Consider the following 12686-nt stretch of genomic DNA (forward strand, 5'->3'; position numbering starts at 1 on the left):
GGGTAACCATACTAGATAGAGGCTACTTTATCACAGATGCTGTCTCAGTATCTGCTGTCTCAGTCTCTGATCCTGCCACAGAGCTGTCCTCCATAACCTGAGTTAGGGCTTGAGCAGCAGTCATCCGCTGAGATGCTATATCTGCTACTGGCTAAAAACGTACTTCTAAAGCACTATCCTACGTAGAAGACAGATATGTTGTTCTGAAACTGTTGGTGGGTGTGTGTGTGATTGATGGGGACAACAGGAAATAATACCGGTCACCTGACCTTGTCTTCTTCCCTAAATCAGCAGGTTTTCCAAAGACACTAAAACAAAACAAAATAAACACAGTATTACTTCACCTTGCCACATACCCATCACCACAGCCTTTAGCTCTTAAATTCATTTTTCACTGCTGCAAGGCCTATCTCTCCCATAGGGGAACATTGGGATTACCTTACTACATTTTGTACATGTAATTCACAATATGGAAGAGACAGACTTATCAAGTTTGGTGTCTCTGGAATCACAAGTTAAATTCACAACTTGTGGTGAAATTTGATTTTAATGTGCAGTTTTGAAAATGCCACTGTTAAAAATCTGGCATTTCTTACTTTAGCCATTTTCTGCCTACTGCCTGTCTCAGATCATGCCTGGGGTGGGGCTGACAGCTTGGCATTGTGTATTCCTCCTAGACATCCACACACAATGGGAGCTTCCGTATGATCTTATGGGCTATCTTGGGCAGGATTGGAGGGAGGAGCTAGGCACAGCCATACTTACACCTAAATAGGCTATGTCCAATCCACATTCAAAGGGCTACAAAACCCCTGTAGTTAGTTTGGAGCCAGGACAGGAAGGGCAGGGACCCCGTGTACTTCAAAGGTATGTCTTGGAAGTCTCCCCCACTTCAAAAGTCCAACTGTGTATAAGTACTGGACCTCTGACACCAGCACTTCAGTACACTTCTGGACCTGTGGATACAATGTCAGGAAGAAGGCCTGCTGCACTGCTGAAAGCCTGCCACTCTACTGGACTGCAGTTTGCCAGACTCCTGCTTTGCTGTGCTGACATGTGACTGCTGCCCTATAGCCTGGGAGTGAAAAGGACTGGACCTGAATCTGATTAAAAAAAACAGAACCCAAAGGGACTCTAAGGGATAGTCGGCTGGCCTCCTGACCTGCAGTCTCAGGGACATATCTGATTTCCAACCATTCTGCTCCTGCACCTGGACAATCTGTGAGGATGCTCTGCCCAAGTGGTACCACAGCAGTCCTGGACCCTTGAAGTGGGCCTAAGGTGCATGGTCCAGTGGAACTGGCACAGCCTCTGCTGCAGGAGCAGAAACAATACATAACCACCGGTGCAGGGAGAAAATTAATTCATCCCCTCTACTACGTGGGTCAGAAGCAGCGCAACCAGGATCGAATCGCTGCTGTACCTTGCATCTCAACACTAGTGAATTGCCCTCTGAACAAGCACTGCGGCGCTGGTCTCGGGGCAAAGTCCCCGCATCCCCATTGACAGCAGCCTCGACGGTGATGACAAAACTCTGCATTGCAGCCTCTGTGCTCATCTGAACCGATACATCACCTCAACTGTCCCTCATCTCCTCGAATTCAGAGCAGTAGGAACTCACACTACAGCTTCACCACATGTTGGGGCTGCTGCATCGCTACTGCTGTTTGGGAAAAAGCAACTCATCCCCTCCACTGTGTGCTTCGAAACCGATTGCTGACCCGTGCTTCTTCACAATCAGCCTGAACTTTTGACTTTGTCCCAGTCCAGTGCGATGAGATATCCCCAATGGGTGCTTATGGCTTTTAAGGGCTATTTTACTGTTGATGTTTTAAAATTTATACCTCAAGTTTTACTTATTGAAAGCTTGTTTTTCGGTCTTGTTTTATTTATTAAATTAAGTTCTATTTTTCTAACATGGTGTGGGACCTTTTTTGTGTAGTGTTTCACTGTTTTACTGTTTGAAGTGTTGCACAAATTCTATACACATTGCCTTGAAGTGAAGCCTGACTGCTCTGTGCCACGCTACCAGTGGGTGGGCGCTAGGCTTGGGAGGTAAACTCTGCTCTGCGGGCAGAGTTCATTGAGTTTTGCCATTCTTCACTCCGCTTGGAGCGTGGAGATCAGCAAAAACTCTGCATATGCTGTGTGGTGGAGTTTATCAACGCTTAGGCCTCGCGTCCACCATTAAAGTCAGGAGTCAGACGTAATTTATCTGTTGAAAGCTGAAAGACATGAAAATGTTAGCACAGCCCATCGGCACAGTGCAGCAGGGGGAGACAGCTGAGCATCTTAGATGCTGCAGGTCTCACTCCCACCGCACCCCTTGCTAAATGCACTTAAAAAATATTTTGTGGAGAAGAGATGCATGTGACACAGGGAACTATGGTAAAAGGTAGAGAATGTACATTTACATGGGCTGGACTTTACATTCAGCTCCATGGTAACTCCAATTGAGTGCTTGCAGGATTGAGCACTGGAAGGGGAAGGTAACTATGCTGCGCTGCTCTCGGACAATACTTCCAGTGAAAAGGGTAGGATTAGGAGCACCTGGCGCAACTCTGGCCTGTAGCAGCCATGTCAGTGAATTAAAGTAAGCTGCGCTAGGGTGTTGCTGGTTGTGTTACCCGCCCGGCGTGGCGCACAGTAACGCACTGGAAGTATGACAGTACACAGACTTAGTTGTTCACTGTCCTTGGTGCCAAAACAGCAGACCTCTTCATTCACTCGCCCCTTATGTCAGGGGCATACCACCTTCGCTGCCTGGGGCAGAGGGAAACAAGACATGGAGTAGGGTGGAATCCCCTCTCAGTTGGACCATTCCTTGTTACAACATAACATTCCTCCTTTACCCACAAGCAAATGAGAATATAAATAGCAACACAGAACTAAACAATGTCATTTGCAAATACCTAAAACATATCAGACATCCATTTGTTAAGTACTAGGACCACCCATGTCAATACAGAACCTACTTTGCACAATACTTCATCAGAGCAATACAAAATATCGCAGCTTACTGGACTGCAATAGCTGAGGTCTGAGATGGTATCTCCCACACCCAGCCCTCAGAGGAACACTCACAACAGTCTCTTCAGAATCTTTTAACCCTGGTATTTCTTGCTGGAGATCTCCCTCCCGTCCTTTAGATGAGACCCCCGCAGAACTCTGGTTGCCCCCTTGTGGATCACCTCGGGGTGTCATGACCACTGACCACAGAGTGCAGAGGCAATCATCCCCACTCTCCATTCTATCAATGTCAATGAGTTCTGGGGTGGCACCAGCATCTGCAAGAGTTTTTAGATAACTCAGCGGAATTCCACGGAGTAGAACTCTGTGAGTTCCACTTACCCCTAGTGAGCACAGGTTAATTTTTGGTTTGCTTGTGCTGTGCCTTACCCAAACAAGAATTGTGGCTGCTGCTTGACCAGGGCCCACACCCCAGTCAACCAACAACCCAATTTCTCACAGAGTTCTTAGATAAAACTTCACTAGACAGAAAGAGATCCAGGTTACTATAAACATTACCTAGGGGTAAACCTAGGTTGTCACCTTTATTAGTGGGTACCGCTGCTACAACTAAAAACAATAGGATGTAGGTATAATGGCCCCACCATCCATTGCTTGACAACATGTTTCTGCCCTGCTTCAAGCCAATACAGGTCACAGGCATTTTTTAGGACCAGGGGATGCCTAACAAACTGACCTTATTAACATCAGTGAGTACATTCTGGAATGGTAGTGTCAAAGTGAATCCTACCTTGGCACTGAGTTATTTTTCCCTTAGGGGATACCGAGCTTCATGGTCTTGGAGTAGACATTACCATCTGTAGTCACACATTTGTCAAGAGGTGTTTTTTGCTATCCACCTAGCCGTGCTCCATGTCTCAGCCACTGATACCTATTTTACAGGGTATAGACAGTGAGTTTAATGATCCAGTGACTCATTTCAAAGGGTAGGTGTGGAAAAGGTGTCTGAAGAAATAGTTGTCAATGAAAATGTGGAGGAGGTTGGGTGATAAATAAAGTGTGTTGGACGTTTCCTAAGAGCTACCTATTTTACAGACTTAGGGCCTGATTTAGATCTTGGCGGACAGGGTTACTCTGTCACAAACGTGAGGGCTAGCCTGTCTGCCATATTATGATTTCATTATATTCTTATGGAAAGTGTAATACAGCGGACAAAATAACCGTCACGTTTGTGACAAAGTAACCCGTCCACAAAGCCCTAAATCAGGCCTTTAGTCCCTGATTACAGCTGTAGCCTAATTGCATTTTGGATTCAAACAGACATTTACACCTGACATCGGCGGTATTCACCCATATGCTAATAGTTCATGTTGTTTACCATGTGAAAACCGTGTGCCTCGTGATATTTGCCCACAAACTTTCAACACGTAAATTCAAATAAGGATCTTGTTGGTAAAATGTGGGAAATTCAACTTTGCCCACCCTGGAACAGGTGCAAATCAAATTTTTCAGCAGTGCTGTAAATATGAGTCAAGCATTGTTAGAGTTTGCATCCGCATTGCAACCAGCCACTTAAACTTAATCAGGGCTTTGGAAGACAAATTAGGTTAATTCAAGAAGCGAAATCTAATTGATTCTGACAACTGGGCAGGTGGTCCTCTTAAAGAATATCTGAGCTGGTGGGAATCGGATCAGCAGTTGCTAGGACTATAAATATTTAAGCATGCTAAATCGATGAGTTATGCAAGTGTGTTATTAATTCCAGATCAAAAAAGGGCCCTATGATCTAATAAATAAGTATTGACATTTAACCATGCTCCGTTGGAGTGCAAATGTTTTCAACGGTGATAAAGAAAGATAATTTGCTGAAATGGATGAATACTAGGGAAGATGAAGAGAGACTTGTGTAACAATAATATATCTTATTAAAAGTGCATTTAATGTACCAGAGGAAATGATGGGCAGAAGGTGTTGGTGTTTCAGCAAGCAGTTGAGGTGCTTGTTTTGCAGTGACAGGCTTGAGGCAGTGAAGTATAGAAGGGCAGTGAAAAGAACGGGTGCTTGTTTATCAGCACAAGAAAATGTGACATTGACGACTATGGGTTGTCTTTAAAAGTAAATAGAAGATGGCATTGATTGACGGTAGCAAGAGACAAGGGCAGGAATTGCCTTTTTTTAGATATGGATAGGGACACTGATGAGCAAAGGGCAATATGAGCAGGGACACTGGAATATTGAGGCAATGGAGACCAAATTATGCGGCAGGGTTTACTAAATTATGTAGCAAAAAATGCAAATTGTGCGGCATAATACAGAATATTTTCTGGTATTATCAATTCATTAGTATGTAATTTTTACACCTTATAACACTGTTCGAACAACGTTTTCACCTCGTTAGTACTAGTGTAACATAGCAATGTGCAACTGACAGGTGAACAGTCAACCTTTGTGAAGGGCCTTTCGACGCGCAGCAACACGTGTTGCAAAATTTTTATTAATGTTTGGTGTGTTTGAGCTAGTAATAAAATGTTTTTCTTAAAATCTGCAAAGTATGCAGCAAATGATGGATTATGTGGCAAATGCTCAAATCCATCATTATAATAAAAAATACCATGGCCGGAGAATCGCATAAATCCAGTGGCCCCAAACATCAGACACTAGGACCCAGTTTTAAGAGGATCAAGCGCCTCCTTGCGCCACACTAGCGTAATTCTTTTTATGATAATGTGGCCCGAGGCCAAAATCGCAGTGCCATATTCACAAAGTGGCTCAATGCCTGCATTGTGTGACTTTGTAACCCCTTGCACCACATTCTGCCTGCGTCAGGTATAATGTTTGCAAGGGGGGGTTCCCCCGTTAAGGGGACCCTAAAAATGGTGCGGTAGAATCTAAGAGATTTATTATTTGCAGCTATTTTTAACATCTACACAGGTTTTAAAAGGAGGCATACTATTGCTTTCAATTTTTGGCGCCTATATACTGTGCAGGATTAGCACCAATATCTTGGAGCTAATCCTACATAGTACATCAATAGTGTCAAACATTTTGATGCTATTGTCCCTACCCTGCGCCATGGTGCGCTGTATATTAAATACAGCGCACACATGGTGACGGTAGGGGGAGGCTAAGGGGTGCAAGAAAATTGGCGCTACTTTGGATGCTGCACCACTTTTCTTAAATCAGGCCTTAGATAATTTCTTATTCACCATGAAGAGTAGGGTAGTTTACCAATAATGGTTAACTTTTTCCCCTGATAGAGCTGCACAGTGTGGTTGGAGATAATGTCAAAGTGACACAAAAGCTGCATCTGGTGGCCCACCCCTTTACCTTCATCCTGTGTCTTGCTGCCCTCCATGACTCCCTGCGCTGCATACACCAACCGGCGCCCTACACCTATCTAACACTTTAACTCTCAACATCCGGTTTAGCAATGCAATGTGGTTTAAGAAAAAAAAGCAGGAACAATTGACTCACACAAAGAGCATTCTGTAAATGTTATAAATTTAAGAAAGACTTTTAGGTTTCTTCAATATAAAGATCTACTTACAGTGTGTTATTTCTTCTAGAACAGCACTGGATTGGCTGGATTACAGAACAAATTTAATATATCACCACTGGATATCTTCCAAAGGCAAGTACTTGTTGTTCAACTATAACTATTGGTCTGAGGATTTGTTGCATTTCTGATTTGATTTCATCTCAAGACACCACATCGCGGTTCAGAGGACTGGTGGGAAACCCCCACTTCCTCCCCCACAACTAACAACATGGGAGGAGCAGGTCTTGGCTATTCTGCATCCTGAGGGCCTCGAAGGAGTAGCTGGAGGAATGGACCTTAACTACTATATCCCCCACCCTACCTGCATGCCATCACATACCCCCACCCTCGCCCTCACCCCCATCACTCCTACTCCTCACAAATGTCCCAATATCACAAACCACCCATCCCAACACCAAGCCCTGCATGCAACAACAAAGCATGGACACCCATCACCAATGCATGGCCACTGCACATACCCATACACCCTCCTAAACCATCATCACACAAGGTCCCACACAGGAATGCAAGCACCGGGGTACACGGTCACCCACCCATTGCACACCATGGTACACCCAGATGCAATATTCTTGCTTTTACACCCCTGCAGGTCCCCTACCCAACGTCACCGCACAGGAGGGTCCACACATGTCCACACCACCAACAGAAGAGGCCCACAGTGATGACAGCAGCTCTGTCCAACTGGATCTAGACGACCAGCCCAGCCCATCTGGGACCTCAGGACAGTCGGTTCCCCTCACACTGGCACAGGCCACTACAGAGCTTGCCCCCTCTGGAAACACCAGCACAGCACCCACCCAGCGGGCCCATACCTCTGTCCCCAGGACACGTCAAGCAGCAGTGTGTCCACCACTACAGGGAACCCAAGCTAACCCACCACCCCATCAACAACAGGGACCTGGGGCAGTGGCAGTGGGCACACCGTTCAGGGGACAGAGGCCCAGTAACACAGAGGAACTGGGAGGGCTGCTGTGCGACGGGGAGGACAGGCCTAGGGAACCCACTCTTCACGAGGCCCTCTCCAACATCATGGGAGCCTACCATCATTCTGAGGTGACAATGGCAATGGTACTGGCCAAGTTTCAGGAGACCCAGCGGCTGCAGGAGGAACAGTATTTGAGCTTCAGGGAGGAACTCAGATCCATCAATTCCACCCTGGGCACCATCGTAGGGGTGCTGAAGGAAGTCCTCAGCACCAGGAGGGACACTGTGGCACAACAAGGGTCCCCTGACACTAGCCTGGACGATGAACTGCCCACCACCTCGGCTGGCGCAAGTGGACAGGAGGCAGCGCCACAGGACCACCACACCAGCACCCCATCCCCTGCAGAGGGAGAACCACCCCTCAAACGGTCCCTGAGATCCAGGACAAAGACAGAGAACGATGCCAAGACCCCCGCCAAGAAATGATACTGCACTGAATGTCATCCTTTTGTCCCACCTTGTCACCCTGTCCATCCTCAAACTGCCCCAGCTCCACTTCCAATGCCCCTTTGGACAATGTACCTGTGAGACTAATAGACTAGACTCTGCCATGGACATTCCTCCGCCATCACCCCTCACCATTTTACAACCCCCTCCAATAGTGAGCACTTAAATAAACACCCTTAAAGCACAAAACAATCTGGAGTCTGTCTGTGATTTCAAAATAGTGTATTAGCAATTACAGTGGCAAAATGCTCTTTCAAATGTAATGTCAACATACCTAAGTCACACAGCTCTAGTCCATGAGGAAACAAAGCAGTTGTCACACAGTGGGACCCACATCTGTGAAATCATAAGGGAAAGTGACAACTCAGTGACCATACACTGGGTGAAAAGGACAGACAGTAGAGAGGTAGTAGTGTTAAAGTACATGTAGTAGGCAGGTTTGTATTCATACCTGTGTCTCACTGGAATTATTGCAGGATCACAGAGTTTCTGTTGTCGATGTCCTCTTCTTCTGCTTCCTCGTCTTCACTGTCCACAGGCTCCACAGCTGCCACAACACCTCCATCTGGACCATCCTCCTGCAGAAAAGGCACCTGTCATCGCAAAGCTAAGTTGTGAAGCATACAGCAGGCCACGATGATCTGGCACACTTTCTTTGGTGAGTAGAATAGGGAACCACCTGTCATATGGAGGCACCGGAACCTGGCCTTCAGGAAGCCGAAGGTCCGCTCTATAATCCTCCTAGTTCACCCATGGGCCTCTATGTATCATTCCTCTGCCCTTGTCCTGGGATTCCTCACTGGGCTCAGTAGCCATGACAGGTTGGGGTAGCCAGAGTCACCTGCAAATGGTGAGGGACAACTGTTAGACACACACTAACCTGTAGGGATATCCCCAGACCCAGACAACTATTCCCACTGATTTGGTTCCAGGTGCTCACCTCATAGCCACACACGGTGCCTCTGGAGTTGCCCCATCACATAAGGGATGCTGCTTTTCCGCAGGATGTAAGCGTCATGCACTGAGCCAGGGAATTTGGCATTAACATGGGAGATGTACTGGTCTGCAAACACACCATCTGCACATTCATCGAATGGTAACTCTTCCGGTTTCTGTACACCTGTTCACTCCCGCGGGGGGACCAAGGCCACATATGTCCCATCATTGGCACCTATGATGTTGGGGATATGTCCCAGGGCATAGAAGTCACCATTCACTGTAGGCAAAGCCTCCACCTGAGGGAAAACGATGTAGCTCCGCGTGTGTTTTAGCAGGGCAGACAACACTCTGGACAACATGTTGGAAAACATAGGCTGGGACATACCTGATGCTATGGACACTGTAGTTTGAAAAGACCCACTTGCAATGAAATGGAGTACTGACAGCACCTGCACTTGAGGGGGTATTCCTGTGGGATGGCGGATAGCTGACATCAGGTCTGGCTCCAACTGGGCACACAGTTCCAGGATTGTGGCACGATCAAGCCTGTAGGTGATGATTACATGTCTTTCCTCCATTGTCGACAGGTCCATCAGCGGTCTGTACAATGGAGGATGCCGCCATCTCCTCACATGTCCCAGCGGACGGTGTCTATGAAGGACAACAGCGAGCACAGAGTCAACCAACTCAGAGGGACGTAAACACAGCTTACTCAGAAAACCATTCATAACCCAAATTTTGCCCGTATGAGTGTTGAGGCAAGGCCTAGGTATGTGTGATGCAGTTAAAAATTAAAGCCATGTGGGCCCCTGAAATGGTGGCTGCCTGACCTGTAAAGTGGGACAATGGGATGTGAGGTAACTGCGCTGGCGTTGTACACCGTCACGGTAGGTGGTCGAAGACCGCAGCGTAATTCTGCATTGGTGAACATTGGACCCTATGGGTCCCAGGAGCCAATGACGATGTACGCCGGCGGTGATGGTACACACCGCTGCGTACGTGACCGCCATTTTCTCTCTGTGCAATCACTCAATACCTGATCTTTGACAGGAGAGGACCTACACTGCAAGTGTTGCTGTGACCTCAGTCTGGAAGAGACAATGGCTCGTGCGTCTGGGGAAAGGGCCCCTGCCTTCAGTACGGAGGAATTAGAGAAACTCGTGGCTGGGGTCCTCCCCCAGTACACGCTACTCTACGGTCCTCCAGACAAACAGGTAAGTACACTGGGAGCATGCTGTATGGGCAATGCCTGTGTGGAGTGGTGTGGATGAAAGATAGGGGGGGGGATGATGCGTGCATAAACGTCGGTGAGTGCATGTGCCACATGGCAAGGATAGGGATGTGGGCCAATGACTGTGACGGTCCAGTTGGTAATAACTTCTCTTTTTCCCCTGTACAATTCATGTAGGTTAGCGCCCACCAGAAGAAGGATATTTGGCGTGCCATCACCAAGGACGTCCGGACCCTGGGGGTCTATCACAGACAGAGCACCCACTGCCAGAAAATATGGGAGGACATTCGCCGCTGGAGCAAGAAGACGGCGGAGGCCCAGCTGGGGATGGCCTCCCAGCGTGGGAGGGGTGCCCGTCACACCATGACCCCCCTGATGTTCAGGATCCTGGCGGTGGCGTACCCGGAGTTGGATGGGCGCTTGAGGGCATCACAGCAGCGACAAGGGGGTGAGTACACTCTCATTCTGCTGATTCAGCGCGCAGTGGAGGTTTCTGGGTGGGGGTGGTGGGCTGTGGGTTTCCCTAGGCCAGGGCGAGTGTGCTAGTTATGTCCCCTTTTTCAGCCAGCCCCTGTGGCACCCCACCCCACCTGGGTACAGTGCCAACTACACCTAGTCAGGCTCCTGTGACATCCATGTGTGCAGATATCGGCCATAGCCTTGTAGGCCATGTCCCAGAGATTGAATAGTGGACCCCAAGTGTGCGGCGTATTGCAGGGGGCTTCTGTGTCTGTTGTGTCCACCAATGGTAGCGGTAATGCATGCACTCAACATGTCTTTCTTCTGCTTCCCCCCCCTTTTTGTGGTCTCCCTGTACATGTGTGCATTAGCATCATCAGGCGGAGGAGCAGTGGCACCGGAGCAGGAGGGAGCTGCATCCCACATGGCCCTGGAGGGCGAAACTACGGAGTCTGATTTCACTAGTGGGACGGAGGGCAAGGGGAGCTCCACGGCGGGGACAGGAGCTGACACCAGTGATACAGACTCGTCCTCTGATGGGAGCTCCCTTGTGGTGGCGGCACCATCTGTGCCCCCCGCATCTACAGGTACAGCCACCACCCCCAACTCCAGCACCACCCTCCCAGAAGCCCCTCAGCCTTTGCCCCATGCCCGCTCACCCAGGAGGGTGGGAATCTCCTTCACCCCAGGCACCTCAGCCCCTGCCCCAGTCACCCCTGCTGCCCTCAGTGAGGAGGCCATTGACCTTCTCCTCAGGTCCCTCACTGTTGGGCAGTCTACCATTTTGAATGCCATCCAGGGTGTAGAGAGACAGTTGCAACAAACCAAGGCATTCCTGTAGGGCATTCATTCTGGTCAGGCAGCCCTTCAGCAAGCTTTTCAGACTCTGGCCTCAGCACTGATGGCAGCCATTGTCCCTGTCTCTAGCCTCCCCCCTCCAACTTCCTCCACCCAGACCCAATCTCCTGTACCTCAGCCTACCCCAAGCACACCATCAGACCAGCATGCACACACCTCAACACACAAGGGAAGCCCTGGCAAACAGAATCACCACACATCCCACAGGCACTCACGCAAGCATCACACACATGCAGACATAGCAACATCCACTGCCTCCACTGTGTCCCCCCTCCTCCTCGTCTCCCTCCTCCCTCCTAGTCTCGTCTCCACTGACACCTGCATGCACTACATCTACAGCCACTACTTCCATCACCAGCACACCCACCACCACACCCCGCTCACGTGCAGTTACCACCCCCACTACCATTCACACATCCCCTGTGTCCTCTCCCAATGTGTCTGTGATGCCACCTCCCAAGGTACACAAATGCAGGCACACCCTCACCCAACGGCCATCCACCTCACGACAGCCTCGAGCGCATGCACCTTCACCCAAAGTCACCAAACGTACACCTCCTACAACCACAACCTCTTCCTCCACTCCCAAACCCCCTCCATCTACCCGTCCCAGTGTTCCTAAGAAACTTTTCCTGGCCACCCTTGACCTATTTCCCTCACCTCCCCCACCCCGTCAGTCTCCTAGGGCCTGACTCTCCAGGTCCCAACCTAGCACCTCAGCCACAACATCGGCGGGACCAGTGGTGCCAGTAGTCACTGGATTCTGGAGTGCACCAGGCAGCAGGGCAGCCAGTGTGGCAAGGAGCCACAGCATGGACAGTCCCCCACCTGTCAAGCATCAAAAGTTGGTCAGAGTCTGGCAGGAGAGGGGGAAGACACCAGCCACCAAAGCCGCTCCCAGGGGTACAGGTGGGAGTGTGGAGTCAGATGCGACACCTTACAAGGTGGGGAAGGGGCACAAGAAACCCGGCAAGTCTGGAAAGATCAGCACGGCGAGAAGACCGCCATCAGCCCCGCTGCCCAGGAGGCGACCACCAGCAGCCCCGCTGGCCCAGACAGGACCGCCAGCATCAGCCCCACTGCCCAGGAGGCGACCGCCAGCAGCCCCGCTGGCCCAGACAGGAGCACCAGCAGCTGAAGCGCTGCCAAGGACACCGCCGCAACAATCACCGCTGCCAAGGACACCGCCGCCACCAGTACCGCTGCCAAGGACACCTCCGCCACAAGCAACGCTGCCAA

Source organism: Pleurodeles waltl, chromosome 9 (genome assembly GCF_031143425.1).
Source record: "Pleurodeles waltl isolate 20211129_DDA chromosome 9, aPleWal1.hap1.20221129, whole genome shotgun sequence".
NCBI lineage: Eukaryota > Metazoa > Chordata > Amphibia > Caudata > Salamandridae > Pleurodeles > Pleurodeles waltl.